Raw genomic sequence first — 24,832 nt, 5'->3', positions numbered from 1 at the left:
TCAGTGATAGCATTATTTGTTTTCATTAGATACAATAAATGCATATTTTCATTTTTCTGTTTTCATTCAGATTATTTTCTGAGGATGCGGAATCTCATATGATTCACTTGCTCTTCAGGACATAGTTAGAGGATCTTTTTTTCAAAAGCTCTTGATTCCTCACACAAGGGTCACCTTTTTTAGGTTTCCAGAGTTTGTGTCACTGTCTTTGTCTCTATCAGACAAGGGACAATTTTATTGTGTTCCGTTTGTCGGTACCTTTAGTCTCTATTATTTCCTTCAGTTGCTATATATGCATATAAGTTTTAGGTCTTATGTCCACAGCATTGGATTTAATTCCCTTTGCTCATTTTCAATAGAAAGAACCTTTCCAGTCTTTTATGCTGAATTATGGTGCAGGGATTCTAGGATTTCACATTTTAGATCTTCGAATCCTAATATTTATCTCTTGATTTGATGGTTAAGATCACCATCATTTAGTTCTACAGGTCTCTTCGTTTCTTTCAACCTGGACCATGATCTCTACAGATGCAAGTCTTTTTGGTTGGGAGGCCGTCTGAGGATCTCTGTCAGCACAAGGGGTTTGGAAATCTCAAGAGGCGAGATTACCATTTGATATTTTAGAACTCCGTGTTTTCTCAGAATTTTTCAGTTAGTTTCTTTTTGAAGAAGAGACGTTTAATGTTTTTCAAGCAATATCACTACTATGGTGTATGTCAATCATCAGAGTAGGACTATCAGTCCTTAGGTTGTGACAGAAGTGTCTCGGATATTAGCTTGGGCTAAATCCAGCTCCTATCTAAATTCTGTGGTTTTTTTCCAGGTATAGATATTTGGGAAGCGGATTATCTCTGTTAATCCAGCTTTTCCTCCGGGAGAATGGTCTCTCTTACTGTGGTATACCTTTAACTATAACCCCTCCTATTTGGTCTCCACCCTATATAAGGACTACCTGTAACACTCATTTACTGCCTGATTATTGAAGTCTTAGCTACTCTGGTGTAGCTTTCCTTATCTCAGGTCTCCTATTGCTTGTATCCTGTGCAAGGTGGTTTACTTTGTTTACTCTAGCTGCGTCTTGAATCTCTTATGCTCAAATCGTTACTTTGTCATTACCGACTTTGGATCATTCAACGGCCGGATCTACTTTTTCACCGCTACCCGGAAGTAAGCCGCATTCACACACGCTGCCTCTCCAAACACGGATCTTCCAATGCGGTAACAGAAATATCACGGTCCTCAAGGTGGTAACGTATACGAACAATGCTAAAGCCATTAAACTTCTTACCCGCTTGTTTTTGTTACCATACTGAATTATTGGGCAACTCCTATTACCTGCAACATCCAATATGAACAAACATTGTATGTCTGTGGAATGTCTGAACTTGTAAATATTTTAGGCTGTGTGTGATTGCGTGAAGTAAGAAGAATCATTTGTTTCTACCAATTCAGATTCTGAGCTTGTCAGTAATTCTTTTTCATCTGTGGCCTCCGGTTATATATATATATCTTTTTTTTTTTTTTTTAAACTTTTATTTATGACCAACAATGCAGACATACACAAGCCATGGTTTTCTACCACGCAGGGTAGGAATAAAACATTAGTATATTTGACGAGATACAAATTAAGATATTCAAGGATTCAATAAGGCCTTGTGCATACAATAATCACAACCTGTTTTAGATCATACTTATGGCCCATTAATATTTTTCCTAAGTGTCTACACTGTTGGGATTTTTCTCTTTATTCATGGATGAAAATTTTGTTCCTGAGGTCCTGAAGATTCATGCAACATAGGACAGGAGGGGTATTAACTGGGAATGATAATGAATCCACAGGACTACTCATAAATTATGTAAATTACTAAAGTAGATAAGGGAAATAATGACATCATACTGCTATAATGTAAAAGTCACTATGAAAAGAATAGTTAGGGTTGCGATGTAGCTGCCAGTATTGGCATCTGATAACCTAGAGGTATAACTTATAAAGTAAGAAATTAAGGTGCGGTATAGACGAGACAAACCGCATATTTAAATCTCCTTATCAAGGAGGTATATTATGTATGGGGGGGGAGGAGGTGGTTACTTAAATATGATAAACTAAAGTAAGCAGCCCCTACATAAAGAGAAGGGAAAGTACTGTGCCTTAATTGGGGACCAATGGATATATATATATATTTAAGTTCAACTGTATGACATGACCATGTGTAGAGGTTCCTGATCAACTAGATTACTAGCAAGTGTATAAAAAGAAGCATTGATTGCACATTGTATTTATATTATATCTAGCAAGATAGAACCTTAATGCCTAGGCTCAGAGATTTGGTGTGGTGTTCATATCTCATTATAGGACATAGTAAGAGAGGGGACAATGCCTGGAATTAGTAGTGCAGGACCAGCCTACACTAAGAAACATTATGGGTACCTTAAGATACTTATATTAGGCTACAGGAATTTCTACTAAGCAGGGCTTTTGTTGAGTAGGGGTTGATAATGCCTATCTTATACAACACAGGCATAACCCCCAAATTCTACTAAATAAAATAAAATACAATATCGGGGCCCAGTGTAGCTATGTATTCGTTTAGTTTATTCCATTAATCTGGGTAATAAATGCTATGAATAAGAAAGACACAGCCAATACTAGATAGGGTGGCACAAGACATACTGTAATTTTGCTGTGAACTATAAGCTATGTATATCTAATAGAGGGAAAAGTATCCCAGGACAATGGTAACGCTAATAGAAACCACCAATAGAGATACACTGCCCCGGCCGCAGGCAGTGCACCTCCACTCATGAAATACATCCACGCGACCAATAACTGTAGTATAACCTTAATCTCTACTAGTATGTTAAACTATATCTGTCCTAAGAGGGTAGCAACAGCTATTTTCATAGATAGGGAGTCTATCGAAGTATGTACATGAAAGGCTAGAGGTCAGTAACTCCATTGTATCTTCATTACAGTATCAGCGCAAACATAAATTGGCTGTTGTGCAACTGTGAGAAATGGGGAGTAGTATGGCGGGAATCTGTAGCATGGGGCTCAACATATATGTGTTCCTACATACATGTCCAGGGGTTAAAAACTTATGTGTATCACATATAAAAAAAACTCTGATTGATATATTACTGGGGAATATTTGCCCTACAGGAAATATATGTCCTAAGCTTGCAAGAGAAGTGCAGTGATGTGGCAGCCTTCAAAATAAACATATAACTATAAATACAATATACTGCAATAAGACTTCCCAGCCCATACCTATCGAACCTGCAGGGACACTGAAAGCACAAAACTTAGTATATATAGTGTAAACAGTACCAGCCATCAGGTCCCAGCTTCCAGAATTAGCTTTAGTCAGTACAAGGTAATTGGAGAAAAATAAATATTGAGCAATGCAATGCAAACCAAACAGTGGGCTAGTAATTTAAATAGGACAAACATTGTCATAAACAGTTGGTCCCCAGCGCAGTTATGAGCTTACAGCATGGGGGTATAAAAGGAGGTCTCAACAGTTGAGAGGTTATGAGTATATAAAAAAAGGTAGCATCCGACCATAGCAATGAACTAGCATTTTGTCTTGTGCAAAACATCGGTCTATGCATTAAACATATTGCAGGCATTTAATAGTCCAAAAACACTCCAGCTAGTCGCCATAGAGACCTTAATGGGCTATATATATATATCTTGAACATAAGATATATATTAAATATTCCTTATATTTATTAACACTTAAGTCAGTAGTTAATATACAAATTCATCATATATTAAATGTCTCATATTGTTTAATCAGGCTACATAGAAGTTGTTTTCTGATTACTACAAAAAAGAGCAACAAGCTCTAATTTTAGAGCTAACCTTTATAACCAATGTGCAAATACTTGTTTACTTAAATACGAAGCTCAGAATACCACATAATAATCAGGCCCAAAAACCGAATTTTGAATTAATTAAACATTATGGATCCTAATGAAATAAAAAAGGAGTTTAATAATGTTTACCTTAAACTTGATTATTTAGCAAGAGCTGTGACAGAAGTGCAGACTGAAAATGCTGCACTGAAAACTATAGTTAAAGATTTTGTTACACAAAAGCCTCATGACCCACCTGAACCTCATATTAATTATCCACAACCTTTTTCAGGGAAACGTTCTGAGTTCAGGGAATTTAAGAATGCCTGTAATTTATTATTTTCTCTTAGACCTAAGACTTATCATACTGAGCGGATTAAAGTTTGTACCACAATATCTTTCCTACAAGGTGAACCCAGGACTTGGGCTAATAGGTTTTTTGAAAACAATAACAATATCCTGGATTCATTACAAGATTTTTTTTCTGCTTTAACTAGTCTATATCAAGACTCAAATTCTCAAATAAATGCTGAAATGAGATTGAGGTCTTTAAAACAAGGTAAGAGAAATGTGGAGGATTATACCACTGAGTTTCAGATGTGGGCAGAGGACTCTCAGTGGAATGAAATCAGTTTGAAAAATCAATATCGTTTAGGTTTATCTGAAACACTCAAAGATGAACTTTCACGTCTTGAGATCCCAGATACCCTTGATGGTCTTATTAAATTAAGTACATCTTTAGATCGTCGTTTGAGAGAAAGGAGGGCAGAAAAGGCCTCTAATGATACCTCATATAGAAGACCTTACCAAGTCACAACAAGTCATGACAAAGCTCATGGCAGTGCTACCCCTATGGAGATTGGTGTACTTAGAGGACCTCTGCCACCAGAGGAAAAAATTAGAAGGAGGTTGGAAAATCTCTGTTTATATTGTGCTCAAAAAGAACATGTAGTATCTACTTGTCCTTTGTTGAAAAAACAAAAGAATGGTAAGAAAAAAACCAGTGACTTTGTTTACAGCATAGCTAATGATACACACATGACTTTGTCTATTTCTTTACAGTGGGACCAGAAAAATATCCAAACCAAGTCATTAATTGATTCAGGAGCATCCGGAAATTACATTGATTCCACTTATGTAAATAAAAATCGAATACCTACTATTTGTAAACAAAATCCTGTATCTATTAAGCTGATAGATGGTTCATTAATAGAACAAGGACCTATTACACATCATACTATTCCCCTGCTTGTAACATCATTGCAGGGACACACTGAATATTTAACTTTTGATCTCATAACCATACATCAGCATACTCTCATCCTAGGCTATCCTTGGTTGAAGAAACACAACCCTCACATAAATTGGGTTTCAAATAAGGTAACATTAGATTCTGCTTTTTGTTCCCAAACTTGTTATCCACATCAAACCATAGCGTCACTTGATATTGGTTTACCCTCGTGTTATCAGGATTTGGCAGATGTATTTAATTTAAAAGAGGCAGAAAACCTTCCACCTCATAGGGAGTTTGACTGTCCTATCGATATAATACCTGGTTCCAAAATCCCTCATGGTAAGATCTATCCCCTCTCTCAAGAGGAACTCCAGTATATAAGAAACTACTTAGACGAAAATTTACGTAAGGGATTTATTTCACACTCCACATCCCCTGCAGCTGCAGGTATGTTTCTAGTAAGAAACAAGGATGGTACCATAAGACCTATTATTGATTATAGAGCATTAAATAACATCACAATAAAAAATAGATACCCGTTACCTTTAATACCTGAACTTTTGGAACGTCTAACTGGTGCAACTATTTACACCAAATTAGATTTAAAGGGAGCTTATAATTTGATTAGAATTAAAGAAGGTCACGAATGGAAAACGGCATTCAGGACCAGATATGGCCTTTTCCAATATAATGTAATGCCTTTTGGTCTGAGTAATGCTCCGGCAACTTTTCAGTTTTTTATAAATGAGATCTTTCGTGACCTGATAGACGTTTGTGTCATAATATACCTTGACGACATATTAATTTATTCTAGAACACCTCATGAGCATGAAAAACATGTACGCTGGGTATTAACTCGTTTAAAAGAACACAAACTATATGCTAAACTGGAAAAATGTTCCTTTCATGTCACAGAAATAAAATTCTTGGGTTACATCATCAGTCCCAACAAAATTCAAATGGATCCGGAGAAGGTATCAGCAATTCTAAATTGGCCTACTCCTACTTCCACAAAATCTGTACAACGATTCATTGGTTTTGCGAATTTTTATAGGAAGTTTATAAAAAATTTCTCTTCAATCGTTAAACCATTAACAACACTCACTAGTGAAAAACAAAGATTTAAATGGACCGAATCAGCTAGTCTTGCCTTTAAGAAATTGAAAGAAAATTTTACTACAGCTCCCATTCTAGTTATGCCAGATTTTGATTCAGAATTTATCCTTGAAGTAGATGCATCCGACTCAGGTATCGGTGCAGTTTTATCACAACAAGATAAGAACAAGACTGAGATTCATCCTATTGCTTTCTATTCAAAAATGTTAACTAGTGCTGAGAAAAACTATAGCATAGGAGATAAAGAACTTCTAGCTATAAAACGTGCTCTAGATCATTGGAGACATTTATTAGAAGGTTCTAAGCTACCTTTTAAGATTTATACCGACCATAAAAATCTTGAATTTCTAAAAACAAGTAAGACCTTGTCTGCAAGACAAGCAAGATGGTCTATATTTTTTGATCGTTTCGATTTTCTCTTAACCTACAGACCAGGACATTTAAATACCAAAGCCGATGCCCTCTCTAGATTACATGAACAAGACACTCATAATCAAATGTACCAAATCATTCCAAAAGAAAAAATTATAGGTTTATTAACACCTTTAGAAGAGGAGATCTTAAAAGAATTAAAACATGAACCACCACATGGAATAAACTGTCAAAAAGATTCCAAGACTGGTCTTTTCTATCATAATTCTAAACTATATATCCCCAAACAAATTAGATCTTCTATTCTTAAACAAACCCATGACGGGACACTAGCAGGCCATCCAGGTATTTCTAAAACTATAGACCTAACCAGGAGAAATTATTGGTGGCCACTCATGGATACCTATATTACAAACTATGTAAAACATTGTGATACCTGTGCCAGAAACAAGTTAACACACAAAAGACCATCAGGTCTTTTATCTCCTCTGCCTATTCCTGACAAACCCTGGAGTACCATATCAATGGACTTTATTGTCGAGTTACCTGAATCCCACCATTACAATACTATTTTAGTTGTCATTGATCATTTAACAAGACTGGCTCATTACATTCCCCTAAAAGGTCTCCCTACAGCTTTCACTACAGCTCACGTTTTCCTAGACAACATAGTTCGCTTACATGGACTGCCCAAAGTTATAATAACTGATCGTGGTACACAGTTTACCTCTAATTTTTGGAGATCCCTATGTAAGTTAATCAAAATTGATTCTAGATACTCGACTGCTTTTCACCCTCAGACAAATGGCCTTACAGAACGACTCAACCAAACCCTTGAGCAATATCTTCGTTGTTATATATCTCATCTGCAGGATGACTGGTCATCCTATTTACCTTTGGCTGAATTCTGTTATAACAATACTACTTCTACATCTACTAAACTATCCCCATTCTTCGTTACTTATGGATATCATCCTACTACTATTTCATTGTCCTCTCAACAAGTGAACTCTCCCTCAGCATTGGATTTCGCAACTACCCTACAAGAAAGACTTAACATCCTGAAAAAACATCTTTCGGAAGCTAAAGATTATCAAAAAAGGTTATATGATACCCATCACACTGCTAGCCCGGCTTATCAGATTGGAGATTTGGTACTACTCTCGACAAAGAATCTCAAACTGTCAGTTCCTAGCAAAAAGTTAGCAAATCAATATTTGGGTCCTTTTAAGATTTCTAAAATAATCAACCTCAATGCTGTGAGATTAGAGCTTCCCCAGGATTTTAAGATTCACCCCTCTTTTCATGTCTCTCTGTTAAAGCCATATTTTCCTTCACCTCAGTCTCTCTCCTTGTCTCGACCACCTCCAATACTCGTTGATGATCGAGAGGAGTATGAAGTTGAAGCTGTATTGGATTCTAGGATCCATAGGAAGAGGTTGGAGTATCTTGTGAAATGGAAAGGTTATGGTTCGGAGGATAACTCTTGGCAGCTTCATTCTGATCTTCGCACTCCCCGTCTTCTACGAAATTTTCATCGCCGCTATCCTGAGAAACCTAGTTTGGAAACCCCTGGGGTGCTTCCTTGAAGGGGGGGAGATGTGGTATACCTTTAACTATAACCCCTCCTATTTGGTCTCCACCCTATATAAGGACTACCTGTAACACTCATTTACTGCCTGATTATTGAAGTCTTAGCTACTCTGGTGTAGCTTTCCTTATCTCAGGTCTCCTATTGCTTGTATCCTGTGCAAGGTGGTTTACTTTGTTTACTCTAGCTGCGTCTTGAATCTCTTATGCTCAAATCGTTACTTTGTCATTACCGACTTTGGATCATTCAACGGCCGGATCTACTTTTTCACCGCTACCCGGAAGTAAGCCGCATTCACACACGCTGCCTCTCCAAACACGGATCTTCCAATGCGGTAACAGAAATATCACGGTCCTCAAGGTGGTAACGTATACGAACAATGCTAAAGCCATTAAACTTCTTACCCGCTTGTTTTTGTTACCATACTGAATTATTGGGCAACTCCTATTACCTGCAACATCCAATATGAACAAACATTGTATGTCTGTGGAATGTCTGAACTTGTAAAAATTTTAGGCTGTGTGTGATTGCGTGAAGTAAGAAGAATCATTTGTTTCTACCAATTCAGATTCTGAGCTTGTCAGTAATTCTTTTTCATCTGTGGCCTCCGGTTATATATATATATCTTGAACATAAGATATATATTAAATATTCCTTATATTTATTAACACTTAAGTCAGTAGTTAATATACAAATTCATCATATATTAAATGTCTCATATTGTTTAATCAGGCTACATAGAAGTTGTTTTCTGATTACTACAAAAAAGAGCAACAAGCTCTAATTTTAGAGCTAACCTTTATAACCAATGTGCAAATACTTGTTTACTTAAATACGAAGCTCAGAATACCACACTTACCCAGATATGTTTTTCATCTCATCTGAATAAAGAACTTCCCAGGGGCCTATTAAGGTCCGGGAATCTTCAGGCGGAAGTAGTGTATGCATTGACATTTCTTTGGAATTATCTTTTTGCCTATTTCTTTCCGCCTCTAGTTCTTCTTCCAAAATTCTTATGGAGTATTTGTTTATGCTGGTAGTTCCAGCATGGCCTCTCAGGTTTTGGTATACGAATCTCATTCGGATGGCCAGTTGCCAACGTTGGACACCTCCGTTTAAACCAGACCTTTTCTTTCTCAAGGCCATTTTTTTCCATCAGGATCTCAAATCATTAAATTTGAAGGGATGGAGATTGAACTCTTGGTTTTTAGTCATAGAGGTTTTTCTGACTCATTGATTAATACTATGTTTCAGGCTCATAAAACTGTCTCTAGAAAGATTTATATTGAGTCTGGAAGACCTACTTTTCTTGGCATTCTTTTAAAATTCATAGAATTTTATTATTTTTTCAGGTTGGTTTGGATAAGGTTTTGTCTTCAGTTCTTTGTTAAGGACAAATCTCTACTCTTTCTGTTCTTTTTATTACAGAAGAGATTGCTAATCATCCTGATATTCATTGTGTTGTGCAGGCTTTGGTCCATATCATTATGGACCAAATTATATCCTGTCATTAATTCAATCTCTCCTCTTTGGAGTCTCAATTTGGTGCTGAGGGAAAAGTATTGTTCCTTTTGGTTATTTCTTCTACTAGAAGAGTTTTTGAGTTAATCTGCTCTTTTTTGTGAATATCCTTTTCTGATTTTTTATCAGGATAAGGCAGTGTTACTTCCTGATATTTATCACTTTTTTCAGGTTTTGATTCGTATCAAACCTGTCATTAAGCCAATTTCTCCTCCTTGGAGTCTTAATTGGGTTCTGAAGGTTTTTCAGGTTCTTCTATTTTGAGCATATGCTTGCTCTGGACATTCATTACTTTCATGGAAAGTATTGTTCTTTTTGGACATCTCTTCAGCTAGAACAGTTTTTGAATTATCTGTTCTTGTGAATCTCCTTGTTCTGATTTTTCATCAGGATAAGGTGTTTTTTTGCTGTCCTCATTTCAATTTTCACCTAAGTTGTGAATTCTAACAACATTAGTGGAGGAATTATTGTCTTTTCCTTGTGTCCTAATCCTAAGAATTCTTTGGTAAGATTCTTACATTCTTTAGGATGTGGTAAGAGTTTTGAAATATTATGTTGAAGCTACTCAGATTTCAGACAGACTTCTAGTCTATTTGTTATCTTTTTTTGGTTTTAGGAAGGTCAGAAGGCTTCTGCCATTTCTTTGCCATCTTGGTTAAGCTTTTGATTCATTATGCTTATTTGGAGTCGGATTATTCCCCGTCTCAGAGGATTACGGCTCTTTTTACTAGGTCAGTTTCTACTTCCTAGGCTTTTTAAGAATGAAGCTTCTGTTGATCAAATTTGCAAAGCAATGACTTGGTCTTCTTTGCATATTTTTACTAATTCTACCATTTTGTTGTTTTTCTCTTCTTTAGAAGCAGTCTTTGGTAGAATAGTACTTTAGGCAGCTGTTTCAGTTTGATTCTTCTGCTTATAATTTCAGTTTTTTTCATTATTAAAATTGAAACTTTTGATTTGGGTAGTGGATTAATTTTTCAGCGGAATTGGCTGTCTTTATTTTATCCCTCCCTCTCTAGTGACTCTTGCGTGGAAGTTCCACATCTTGGGTATTTATATCCCATACGTCACTAGCTCATGGACTCTTGCTAATTACATGAAAGAAAACATAATTTATGTAAGAACTTACCTGATAAATTCATTTCTTTCATATTAGCAAGAGTCCATGAGGCCCACCCTTTTTTGTGGTGGTTATGATTTTTTTGTATAAAGCACAATTATTCCAATTCCTTATTTTTTTTATGCTTTCGCTCTTTTCTTATCACCCCACTTCTTGGCTATTCGTTAAACTGAATTGTGGGTGTGGTGAGGGGTGTATTTATAGGCATTTTAAGGTTTGGGAAACTTTGCCCCTCCTGGTAGGAATGTATATCCCATACGTCACTAGCTCATGGACTCTTGCTAATATGAAAGAAATTAATTGATCAGGTAAGTTCTTACATAAATTATGTTTTTTTAAGACACTCTCAGCTATGTTTGGCACTTTATCTTTTAAAGTTTTAAATATATATTGTATATATTTGCCATGAGTCAGGTCTGTGTATTTCCCTTTGCAGTCTGTTTCAGCATGGAAATTATGTATATGGGAGTTTTTTAGACCTGGGTTTCCAAGTTAGTTGTAACTTGGTGTCTGTTTCTTTCAAATTTTCGTGGGCTTAGGCTCCCAATGACGCAGAATGTTACTTTTTATTGCAACATTTTTGTTGCAAAATATTTTTTTGCGTGAAGCCGTGACGCGAGTCGCGTCATTTCTTGCCACTTTCTTGTTGCAAGTTTTTATTGGTGCAAAGTCGCGCCTGTTATGATGCGAGTTGCGTCATTTCACTTGTTAAAGCACTTGTTAAACTGTTACTTTGAGGAAATTGGATATTTTGTTTAAATGTTATTTTTTTCTTTTTTGTTACATTCTGCAAGATGTCTGACTGATCCTGTCTCTGATGTTACTGTAGGAACTAAGCTGCCTGAACACAATTCTACCAAAGCTAAGTGTGTATGTTGTAAATTAGCTGAACTTACTTCTTCAGCTCAAATATGTGGCACATGTTAAGAAAAATAATTAAATGCTGATAATGTTTCTATAAGTACAAATACATCTACTGTTAAACCTTCACAGTCTAATGTACATGATATTCCTATAGATATAAAAGATAATATTGCTGCAGCCATAGAGAAGGCTATGACTGCTATTCCGCGTTCAAATAAACGTAAAATGTCTCTCCTAAACTCTCATAAATCTGATGAAGCTTATATTGATCAACAGCATAATGAAGTATTTTCTGCTGATGAGGATTTCTCTGGCTCAGAGGATCCTACTTCAGAGACTTAAATTGATAAATCATCTTTTTTTTAAGATTGAATATATTCGTTCTTTATTAAAGGAAGTATTGTTTACTTTGGGTGTTGAGGAATCTAGTCGTCCTGATAACAAGAATTGCAAATGTTTGAATTCTGTTTTTAAAACTTCTGATCTTACTCCTGCATATTTATATACTGTCTATATTCTTAGACCTGATGTTGCTGCTGCTGCTGCTTTAACTTTTTGGTTGGACAGTTTAGCTCAACAGTTAATAGATCCTGAATTGTCTAGCATTGTTCTTTTACTTCAACATGCTAATCTTTTTATTTGTGATGCTATATTTCTTTAGCTATTCTTTCAAACCAGTTCTACTGGTGGGGGGCAGATTGAAATTATTTCAACACATTTGGACAATTTCTTTTCAAAATCAGTGGATTCAGAATATTGTTTCTCAGGGATATCGAATAGGTTTCAGAATAATACCTCCCATGGGAAGATTCTTTCTTTCTCTTGTTCCAACAAACCCTGTGAAGGCTCTTGCTTTTCGGGAATGCGTTTCAGACCTAGAGCTTTCAGGGGTGATGGTTCCAGTTCCTCTGCAGGAACTGGGTTTGGGTTTTTATTCCAATCTATTCATTGTACCAAAGAAAGAAGATTTGTTCAGGCCAATTCTGGATCTGAAATATTTAAATCGCAAGGTCATTTCATGTCCACAATAGACTTACAGGACGCTTATCTTCACATTCCGATTCATCCAGACCACTATCGTTTTCTGAGATTCTCTTTTCTAGACCAGCATTACCAATTTGTCGCTCTTCCATTTGGCCTAGCGACAGCTCTGAGAATCTCAAAGGTTCTCGGTACTCTTCTTTCTGTAATCGGAGAGCAGGGTATTGCGTTTTTTCCTTATTTGGACGATATTGTGGTACTAGCTCAATCTTTTCATTTAGCAGAATCTCACACAAAACAACTAGTGTGGTTTCTTCAAGAACATGGTTGGAGGATCAATTTACAAAAGAGTTTATTGATTCCTCAGACAAGGGTCACCTTTTTAGGTTTCCAGATAGATTCAGTGTTCATGACTCTTTCTCTGACAGACAAGAGACGAATGAAGTTAGTTTTAGATTGTCTAAACCTTCAGTTTGTTTGTGATCACCACATAAGCCAGTCTGTTGGACTTGGGCATATTATGGACAATCCAATCAACACTCTAAAATGTATAAAACTTCCAATTATTTTTTAGTTACAAAAACAAGACGACATTTTAAGTGATTAGCCCAATCATGTTATGGAATCACCAGAGAACTTAAATGGACATTAAGCACTAAAAGCTCAAAAATGTCACCATTTTGGAGCTTAGATTACACTGAAGGTATCTGAAGGAGAGTTGCTGCACATGTGCAAATAGGTCAGCACTGGAATGCAATGAAAGGAAAATTTCAACATGAAGTCACCCATAACTAGAGGGAGCACTAGATGGCAGCACTATTTCCTGTTGTAGTACACCAGACATGTGCACGCTACCTATCTAGCTATCTCTTCAACAAAGAATAACAAGAGATCTAATCAAATTTGATAATAGAAGTAAATTGGAAACTTTTATAAATTCTTAATCTGAATCATGAAATAAAAATGTGTGGTTTCATGTCTCTTTAAGAGAGATGGGCTGTTCTAGACTCCTCTGTTTCTATAAATGTTCTCTCATTTAGAAACAGTTATCTGGCTCACTATACCACATACCTGGGATCCCTTATAATCCCAGTGTGGTGTCTCTAAATAAATAAATAACTACTGTGCTACATTTTGTTTATTTACACTTTTTGATTAGCTTTCATTTATGTTAATATTAGGAATGTGCATATTTTTGTATTTGCCATTTGTTACTGAAACGAATGCCGAAAATGGCCATAGTTTGCGGCATTCATCCTATTTATGTGCCAGACTTATTAGAGTAAAAGGGCTAAACACAAATATCTGTGCAAATACCATTGCCATTTTTTGGAATTCCTTTCACTAATGAAAAATCCCTAATTAATATATTTGTCCTAACTTATTACATCACATTAATCCGGAGCCACTAACACAAAAATCATAATGGCAACACATTTAGGTTTACCTTATTTATTTATTTAAAATGTTTCAAAACTTACTTTAAAAATTGGTAACAGTGTTAAAATCAGTGTATTGTCATAGAAAGTATAAAAATTAATTATTACAATGTGTAACAAAAGAAAGAAGAAACTGTAAATAGGAATACAGGTTGCAATTTATTAGAGCAGCGGATCCCAACCTTTTTTCTCTCCCGTACCCCTTGATTAGGCTTTTCATTTATGAGTACCAACTCTCTTTATTACCCCCACCCATCCCTCAAAAAAAGATATGTATCATATATATATATATATATATATATATATATATATATATATATATATATATAAATATATATATATATATAAATATACTAGAGCTGCAACAACTAATCGTCATAATCGATTAGTTGGTCTGTGCACAACACCAGCTGCTTCACTCCAATAAACTCCTGCACATGGTATTGTGTTTTATGGTTATGTCCTTAGTCTACTTTTTCAGGACAGTATACGTTTACAACTACCCCTGGCTTATGTGCAACCCAGATATAATAGTCATCATTTGGATTGTTTATATCAAATCAGGTGAATTGGGACTATGCTTTACACCTAGCCCCTAGATTGATGGGAGTTATTTAAATTGATGTGCACTATTATCTGTTTGCACAATTATTAGCGTATTGCTGATTATATGTACTGTATAAATAAATGTGTAAGGCTTTGTCCTGTTATTGATATATAGTCCTTAGTGCTTTTGATTTTTTTTTATATATATTTTTAATACATTGTTATTATATATACCAGATTCAACCTTTATAAGTAAATATATCTGTTATTTTTAGAGCAGACCAGATATTTTCCTCTAACCTTATAGTTGGTTATTTACCATTGCAGATAGATATTCAAGATATTTTTTATGTTAGAATGAAGTCAAGTGTTACTTTATTGAGAGGCCCCTTGCCAAGGTAGAAAACACTTTGCATTGGTGAATAACCCACCATGGTGAAATTGGCAAAATCCTACTTATGCATCTCAAGCACCTCAACATCATCTGAGTGCCTCTTCTCTGCTGCAGGAAATATAACTGCAAACAGAGAACCAGCCTTAGGGGCCTATTTATGAAAGGTCTGTCGGACATGATACGACATTGCGGATCATGTCCGACAGACCTCGCTGAATGCGGAGAGCAATACGCTCTCCACATTAAAGGGACACTGAACCCAATTTTTTTCTTTTGTGATTCAGATAGAACATCAAATTCTAAGCAACTTTCTAATCTACTCCTATTATCAAATGTTCTTTATTCTCTTGGTATCTTTATTTGAAATGCAAGAATGTAAGTTTAGATGCCAGCCCATTTTTGGGGAACAACCTAGGTTGTCCTTGCTGATTGGTGGATAAATTCATCCACCAATCAAAAACTGCTGTCCAGAGTGCTGAACCAAGAAAAAAAGCTTAGATGCCTTCTTTTTCATATAAAGATAGCAAGAGAACAAAGAAAAATTGATAATAGGAGTAAAGTAGAAATTTGCTTAAAATTGCATGCTCTATCTGAATCACGAAAGAAAATTTTTGGGTTCAGTGTCCCTTTAAGCATTGCTCCAGCAGCTCTTGTGAACTGCTGGTGCAACGCCGCCCCTTGCAGATTCGCGGCCAATTGGCCACTAGCAGGGGGGGGTCAATTAATCGGATCTTATTCGATCGGGTTGATTTGCGGCGATGTCTGTCCGCCACTTTAGAGCAGGCGGACAGGTTATGGAGCAGCGGGCTTCAAGCGCCATACAAAGCTTGATAGATATGCCCCTTAGCCAGAAGCATGTGGACAAGTTGAGATTTTTTGCATAACAGAATGCTATTAACAGTGATAGTCTGACTCTTTCTAGTTCTACCTTTTTTCAAACAGTTTTTGTTTTGTTTAATTATAAAACTGTGCGCTGCTGCTCAAAAATTGGACAAACAGTTGTGTTAATGTAAAGTTTTAGTCTGAAGTTAATATTTGTAACACTCAGTATGTGGATTTTATTTAAAATATAGGAAACAAGTATTGATTCTTTTTTTTATCCGATTAGTCGATGAATCGGAAAAATAATCGGCCGATTAATCGATTATGAGAATAATTGTTAGTTGCAGCCATAATATATACTTATTGCAGATGGGAATGGGAATGTAGTCTATTTCATTGTAAATTTTAAATTTAGAAATAATTTAAGGCCTGAAATATGATTGGCACAAAAAAGTATGTCTATCCAAGATAACTGGAGAATGTCTTAAATAGAGATGTTCAGTATTTATAACATGATAGATATTTTTTTCAGTTCTACTGGAAACAAAGCAGGACATTATTATATTATTATTATTTAATAATTGCAAGAGACAGCATGTTCTTCAGTCATATTGGGAGTTCAATGAAAGATACACAAAACATAACAGAAGTATAGACATACAGTAGATAGGGCTAAGTCCATACAAGTCATAAGTGGTGCTTGCTGGGGACAATAAAAAATAGGACTTATTGATAAATGTCAGCTTGTTTTAAAATGGTATCAGCCAGATATAAGTCTGAAATTGTCAGACAGGATCTAGGAACGGTAATAGGGCATCTAGCTATGAATACAGAGAGTGAGCCTGACAGAGAGAGATGAGTGTTGCTAGACAAGAGCAATATAGGAGATTTTTAGTAGAACTGATGAATATACGTGTGTATGTGTGTATATATATATATAGGCTTAACCGGTTTACCAGTAAGATCCCCAGTCTACTCCAGATGATCTTCCTTATACATATAGAATTTTGCGTACTCACTTTACTCCTGCCCCAGAGCAGAGGCCAACACAATGAGCACACATGTCTGTTTTTTTGGGGACGGGGTGGGTGCGTGCCGGGGATGCTGCGCACAGTGCACACTAAGTATAGCCTAAGCCATCCTGCGCCCTGCCCGCAGTGCACAACATCCCGCGTAAAGTGTAGTGCTCATTTACACTGTGCCCCCAATAGCTGCAGCGTGCAAAATCAGTAGCGCTAGGTAGGAGGACCTTCCACTGTATTAGAGGAAACCAGATTTATACCCTAAAAATAAACTTGTAAATCCAAAGTAATCCTAAAATTGGAACACTCACAATTAAACCAATGATCTACAATGGAAATATTACAGTACACCGGTCTCTTTGGAGTCCACCTATTAAAGTAATGGAACCCAGTTGTCAGTGAAAACTTGCTGTGTGCATTAGTAACGTTATACCAGCAACATTAACTAGTACAAACGTAAACTTTTCAGATTGCAGCTATATGAGTTTCACAGGGTAGAAAAGGTAGCGGGGAGGGGGCGGAGCTTGGCAGCAGCCACGATGGTCGCATAAGTCCGGAGCTCCGTATAATAGAGTCTCAAGATCACTACCTGGGGCTACTATCACTTCATATTTTACATGGAATTGGCAACGGATGAAGAGGAGAGCACAATCTGAGTCTGGAGACACTTCTTATCGGAGAACAGACCGCGGAGCTAAACTTGGAGGAAAAAGTTACAGGCCCATGTTGCACGGAGTGCGGGCTCCATTTTACCGACTTCAGCACATAGAGTAATATTACTCACGGAGATGCCCGCTTACTCTCAATAACAGCTCCCGCAGCAAACTACCTGGCTGGTTGACAAGAGTTACTGTGAGACGGGAGAGATCACCGCAAGGACCTAAGTGGCGCACAACAATTATAAAAGCGGTAAGACTTTGCATATAGATCCGCTATAGCGAAGGTAACAGACCACGCCGCAGCCATAACAAACATCCATCCCCAATAATAGCAGAAAGGGAATCAAAGCAGAGGGCAAGATCTGTCATTAGAGATCAGCTAAGAGAGATTGAGTACTCGCAGTGAGGGTCACAGCGCTGGGTGAGGACAGCTGTCAAAATACTGAAAATAATAAAGTGAAACCAAGCATATTCAAGCAGCGGCAGTACTGAAATATATTTATATAACTTTCACTATTTGCTGATAAACTTAGACAATAACACACAGTGCCCCAGTAACGGTGACATTGAGGCACATTATACACTTGAAATGGCGTCCAGAAGACCAGCTAAAGCAGAAAAAACGGTTAAATTACCTGTACCTAAAGCACACACGATGCCCTCATATTTTGCAGCAGATCATTCACCCACAACCACTTCTCAAGGTAAAACTAAACCCTCTGTCAGCCCACAATCCCAGGGTCCCACATCGGATCCTACACTGGAGGATCCACCCTCGATCCCTGCTTCGTTTCTATCACATTTTGCCTCTAAACAGGAGATATCAGATATTCTCAGAACCTGCCTTAGAGAGGAGTTTACAGAACTCAAACAAGAAATACAATCTATGAGTTCTAGGGTAGAGATGATTGAAGCAGAAACTGAAGAAATCAGAGATGATATAGCTCGCATTGAAAACGATTCTTCCACTCAAAGAGAAAATATTGAAGCTTTAATGGACAAAATAGATGACTTGGAGAATAGGAGCAGGAGGAAAAACCTACGGCTAAGGGGTATCCCTGAATCCGTTTTACCAAGAGACTACCCAGAATATCTACAGGCCCTCTTCTCGGCCTTAAAAGAAACATCGCATACAGAAAACATCCTGTGGGTAAGGGCCCACAGGGCCTTAAGGCCTAGACCTCCGGATAAAGCTCCACCCAGAGACATTATTATTAGATTTAAAAATTTTCTTGAAAAAGAAATGCTTCTCAATCAATCTAGACGACAACAGCCTGTGAAATTTCGGGGTACGGTCATACAAATTTATCAGGATCTTTCCACAAGAACGCTGCAACGCCGGAAGGAGTTTGCCCCTCTAACAACTCTCCTCCGTATCAAGAAGATACCATACAGGTGGGGATTCCCCACTCACCTTATAGTTATACAAGACAATAAAAGACTGATATGCAACAAACCCGAGGATATGAAAGCCTTTAGTAAAGATCTGGGCATAGATCACTCCTTGGAGCTAGAACCACCGTCAATGGAACAACAGAAAACCGGCAAAAGGCCAAGCACTCATCATGGACAATGGCAAACCAAGCTGACCAAGAAAGGCAAAACATCACCGCCAACGAAAGAATCAGAGAAGAGCCAATCCTTGTCAAGGGACAGTGTAGGAAGTAGTCACTCCTCCAATTCAGAAGAAGAGTAAAAGATATCGACAAAACTGGTTCGATTCTAAGAAACAGTGAACTTGATCCAGTCTGAGACCTTTGGGTAACTATACCAGGATAGGTATCATATTCATCTCATGTGCACTCAATATTTACTTGTATACTGTTCTCAGATATAACTTGCCCCTACTGTTTTTGCCCATATTTGCCTCAGGATAAATATATACAAGCTCCACCTGTATCTTCAGGCGAGCAAGAACTTTACATCAACCAAAAGTTGAGACTCTATGTTTGTATTTTCCCCCTAGTGATATTTCTCTTTTTATGTCTGATTACAGACTTAGAGATGTGTTTGTTTGTATTTGTTTTTTGTTATTTACTGCACAGAACGTTATTTTCATTCTCACTCACAGAAATGTTGTTTGTTTGAATTGTTCATATATGAACACTGCATGTCACATCCATAATATGGTTTGGGTAATCTCTCATTTTAAATACATGACCACTGTTTGTTTGACAAGTTTAGACAGTTCTATATTTAGCAACAAGCTTTTTTCCAATAATGCCTTGTCATAGTTCTAACAAGACTCATTCTTTAGTTCTTCTGTCTCAAAATGTGAAGGGTCTTAATTCTCCGTGTAAACGATCAAAGGCACTCTCAGATATTTCAAAGAGACAGGTGGATATCCTGTTCTTGCAGGAAACCCACTTCAAAAAGGGGAGCATACCAAAATACTTAGGGCACACATATACACAGCACGTTCACAGCACAGGTCCCTCTAAGAAAGCTGGGGTTAGTATTCTCATGAAACGGAACATACCTTTTCAACTGCTTAAAAAAGACACATACACAGAAGGCCGCTTCCTAGGATTAATGGGTCTTTTATATGGAAGACCGGTTACCTTCATAAATTTATATGCCCCTAACAGTAACCCAAAACACTTTTTTGCAAAACTATTCAATCGCATATTGGACATTTCCACAGGCCCAATTTACATAGGCGGAGATTTCAACTTACATTTCCAACCACGTCTAGACAGCAATAACCCCCTTCTTGCACATAACACGAAATTTCATACATATTTTTGGAAGCAGCTTAAATCTCACAAACTGTATGATATATGGAGATTTCAACACCCCAACACTAGGGACTATACGTTTTACTCCCACCCCTACAAGTCTTACAGTAGGATCAACTATTTTCTTACTAATCAAATTGGCCTGGCATCGGTTAAAAAATGTCTCATATCTCCCACAGTATGGTCAGATCATTCTGCGGTTCTACTGCATATTGACTGGCCTGAGCATTCAGATATACCATTTATTTGGAAGCTGGATGACACCTTGCTTAATGAAGTAGGGGTCATCGATAAACTAAATAAAACAATACAAGAGTACTTTCAAATAAACATACCTTCCACTCCCAACCAGTTTGCAGTTTGGGAGGCACATAAATGTCTACTTAGAGGAGAACTGATAAAACCTAGGGCCCAACGGAGACGCACTCACAGAGCAACATACGACGAGCTTACCACTAAACTTTCAGACTTGGAGTACTCACACAAACACTCCCCTATGAATGAAAGCATATTACTTGAAATAAAGAAAATCAGACAGACCCTTGATGATTTCTTACAAATAGAGTACCGCGACCTCTCTCATAAAACAACCATTTTTTTTCATTATGAGAATAACAGAGCGGGTAGATGCCTAGCAAGAGCTTTAAAAAAGAGGAAACTTAAATCACATATATACGAGCTAAAAAAAAACAACGCACCACCAATAGCCACTACCCCTAAAATACTTCAAGCATTCCACTCATATTATTCTGATCTATACAACATATCACCAAATGTCAATCTGTCTGGTTTGCAATTAGATGAATATATGAGAAAATGCCCCTTACCCACACTGACGGAAACCCAATTAGAACAACGTAACTCCCCTTTCTCTATACCAGAAATTAAAAAAGCAATACAGACGATGAAAAACGGGAAAAGCCCGGGCCCTGATGGGTTCTCTGCGAAATATTATAAAAATTTTCAAGATAGTATAGCCCCGCAACTAGCTACAATCTTCAACGAAATTAGTCAAGGGGCCAAATTCCCACCCTCAATGTTAGAAGCACACGTAGTAGTCTTGCCTAAACCAGGCAAACCAGCCACGACCCCTTCAAATTTTCGGCCCATATCATTATTGAACGTGGATGTTAAGCTGTATGCTAAGATTCTTGCCACCCTTTTAAATAGAGTACTCCCAGATCTAATCCACCTTAACCAAGTGGGATTTACCCCAAATAGGGAGGCTAGGGATAATACCACTAAAATTATAAATCTTATAGAATTTGCAAACACGCATCATATCCCTTCAGTGGTCCTTTCTATGGACGCTGAAAAAGCATTCGACCGATTGAACTGGTCCTTCCTAAAGCATACGTTATTAAGATTTGGATTTAATGTTGAGTTCCTTGATAAGGTCTTTGCCCTTTATAACACCCCTACAGCAAAGATTAAGCTAAACGATTCTTTATCTGAACCATTCCAAATTGCTAATGGAACTAGGCAGGGCTGCCCCCTATCCCCTACCCTATTCATTCTAGCAATAGAAGTTTTGGCCACATACATTAGACACAACCCAGCGATAAAAGGGATAGTGGTGGGTCAGGATGAATACAAGACGTCTCTGTATGCGGACGATGTCATACTAACCCTAACAAATTTACAAACCTCAGTCCCCGCACTTATGTCAACATTACATGGAAGGGTGTCATTCTTTCGCATTAACTACTCAAAGTCAGAGTTCATTAACATAGGAACACCGCAACATGAACTACATCCTCTTATGATCCACCAATTCAAGCAACAACCCATAGCACTTAAATATCTGGGCGTTTACATAGCTCCCTGTTTACATAAAATAATCCCTTTAAATTTTGAACCTCTTAAAACACATATTGTATCTACCTTAGCCTCGTGGAGAAGCAAACCTTTATCATGGTTAGGCAGGATCAATTCTATTAAAATGATTATCCTCCCGAAAATCCTCTATCTTTTTCAAACAATTCCTATTAACATCCCTGACAGAACAATACACCAACTACAAAAAATAATAAACTCATTCATATGGAACAATAAAAGACCGAGAATTGCTACACGGACTTTATACAGAAATAAGTTAAATGGCGGAATAGGGGCACCAAACCTGCAGCTGTACAGATATGCGACTTATATGTCTAGAATTGTGGATTGGTGTAAGCATGCTACACATAAGGAGTGGGTAAACTTAGAAGCTAAAATATATAACGATACTCAATTAGGAAGCCAATGTTGGATATCAAATAAACAGGATCATAATAATTATGCTCAATTTAGCGGAACTTCAATAGTTCAAGAAACATTCAAGACATGGCACAAAATCCTAAGATCACACAAGTCTATCTCGACTATCCCTTCTCCTCTGACTCCAATATCCTGGGACATTAAATCTCTTAACCAACCTCACTCGCAGAATCTGCACTCACTAACAATGCATCAGATGGCAACTTGGCACAAAGTTTTACAGAATGGCAAACTTAAACTTCTACAAGAGACCCTAGATACTTTAGGCCTTGAACACACTAATTGGCTGTTATATCACCAGATATCACATGGACATAGACAACATCCGCATAGGAAGGATATCTCTAGATCTATGACACCTTTTGAATCCATATGCTATGCACCATTACCACATAGTGGCACCCTATCCGTGTCTTACCGACTTCTTCTCACACACCAGACTACACGACCACCAACTTACGTTGCCAAATGGGAGTCAGAGCTGAATGACACTTTACCACAAGAGACGTGGGATATAATATTTAGACAGATGAGCTCCTCAGCCTCATCAGTACAGGTAGCTGAAATGAACACCAAGCTGCTATGTAGATGGCACTATACCCCAGATAAACTAGGGAGAATGATCCCCAATTATGACGCAAGGTGTTGGAGAGGATGCGAAGATAGAGGCACTTTCACGCACATATGGTGGACTTGCCCACTTGCACAACAATATTGGTTAGATATAGGTAGAGAAATGAAGACAGTCTTAGGGTCCCCAATTCCTCACACACCATGGACGTTTCTGTTTAACGTTCGCCCTAAGATAAGGTGTGCGTACAGACTAAAATTGTTGACAATTATGATTAACACAGCTAAAAGATATGTTCCATATAACTGGAAAAAACGCACATTACCTACGGTACAGTTTTGGAGGGACAGGGTCACGGTAGCCTTAAACTTAGAACAATACCATTACGCCAAAATAGACCAATTGGGGGATTTCTATGACATTCGCTTCATCTGGGAAGAATATACTCACTCCTTAACGAACACTATCCAATCCACCTCTACTCCTACCCACTAATCTCACTGTCACCTGTACATTACTTAAGGGCTTGAGTGGTTATACATAAATGAAAATGGTACAAGAAACGTTTAATGATGTTACGTATATATGATGTATCAAGTTAATAAATGATGTTACGTATATATGATGTATCAAGTTAATAAAATGGTAGATGGAAAGGACTAAGTAATACATGGACCCATGATGATACCGATCTAGATAAGCCACTGTTTTTGTTTGTAACAGGTCCATGAAAAATTTCTGTATTTGTGGTTATGTATATGATGATGACATGTGATATGTTTGATATTTTTCTTTTACAAATAAAGTTCATTTAAAGAAAAGGTAGCGGGGAGGGGGGAAAGCGCCACCAGAGGGAAAACTAGAGCTAGGTAGGTAGAAGCAGAGAGAGGCGAAGAGGCAGGGAGTTAATCATAAATCTTTATAAGTTAGGGGAACTATTCCTAAATTAAGGCCGGGCGGGAGGGGGGCGATAGTGAATCTTGAGGCAGGATCTGTTACCGGAATGGATCCCTCCAGGCATTCCTTATATTAATATAATATTTCCAATATAGAAATCGATTAGGAAATAGGAAAGCTCTATAAATGGCCCCTTACTATAGCAGGTAAATAATGTTTAGTACTAAGCAAAAGACAGTTTCTTTGAAATTTTAAAGTTATAAAATGTACTAGAAATAGACAAGACAAATACAGATTACAGAAAGTTATGTTTAGCCACAATCTAATACTTCTAAACTCCCTTAAATGGCACCTTTTAATTAAGATTTTGAATTACTTTTAATTATGTTTTTATTTATAAATAAATGTTCTATTGTGGCTATTTCCTATGTAACCATTTAAAGAAAAAAATATGTTTTGAATTTGTCATTATAAGTAACTATTAAAGATAGATAGATAGATAGATAGATAGATAGATAGATAGATAGATAGATAGAGCAATTGATCTACATACAAAATAATTGGAATATGAAATTGTCAATTTGTTTGCAAAACCTTTAAAAACACCTTTATAAGCATCATTAGTATTTTTTTTTCTCTCCTTTGCTGTGGCCAGTTATTGATGGCTTGAAATGAGCTCCTGCACTGATCAAGCAATCAGTTTAGTAGCTTGTAATGTGAGAAGAGATCTGAAGTCTGCAGGATGTACTCAAACCTTTTTTTTAAAAAAAAACACTACAATTGTAAGATGTAAATTGCATGCAAAGCAGACTAAATACATTACAATAT

General features: G+C 37.0%; 1 protein-coding gene across 3 annotated transcripts in view; it reads left to right on the top strand.

Moving 5' to 3' along the window:
- Positions 1–24,832, top strand: part of ZCCHC7 (zinc finger CCHC-type containing 7) — a 644,222-nt gene that overhangs the window by 385,441 nt on the left and 233,949 nt on the right. The window lies entirely within an intron of this gene.

The sequence above is a fragment of the Bombina bombina genome, chromosome 2 (assembly GCF_027579735.1).
Source record: "Bombina bombina isolate aBomBom1 chromosome 2, aBomBom1.pri, whole genome shotgun sequence".
Lineage (NCBI taxonomy): Eukaryota > Metazoa > Chordata > Amphibia > Anura > Bombinatoridae > Bombina > Bombina bombina.
This window is presented reverse-complemented; position numbering and strand designations above follow the sequence as displayed.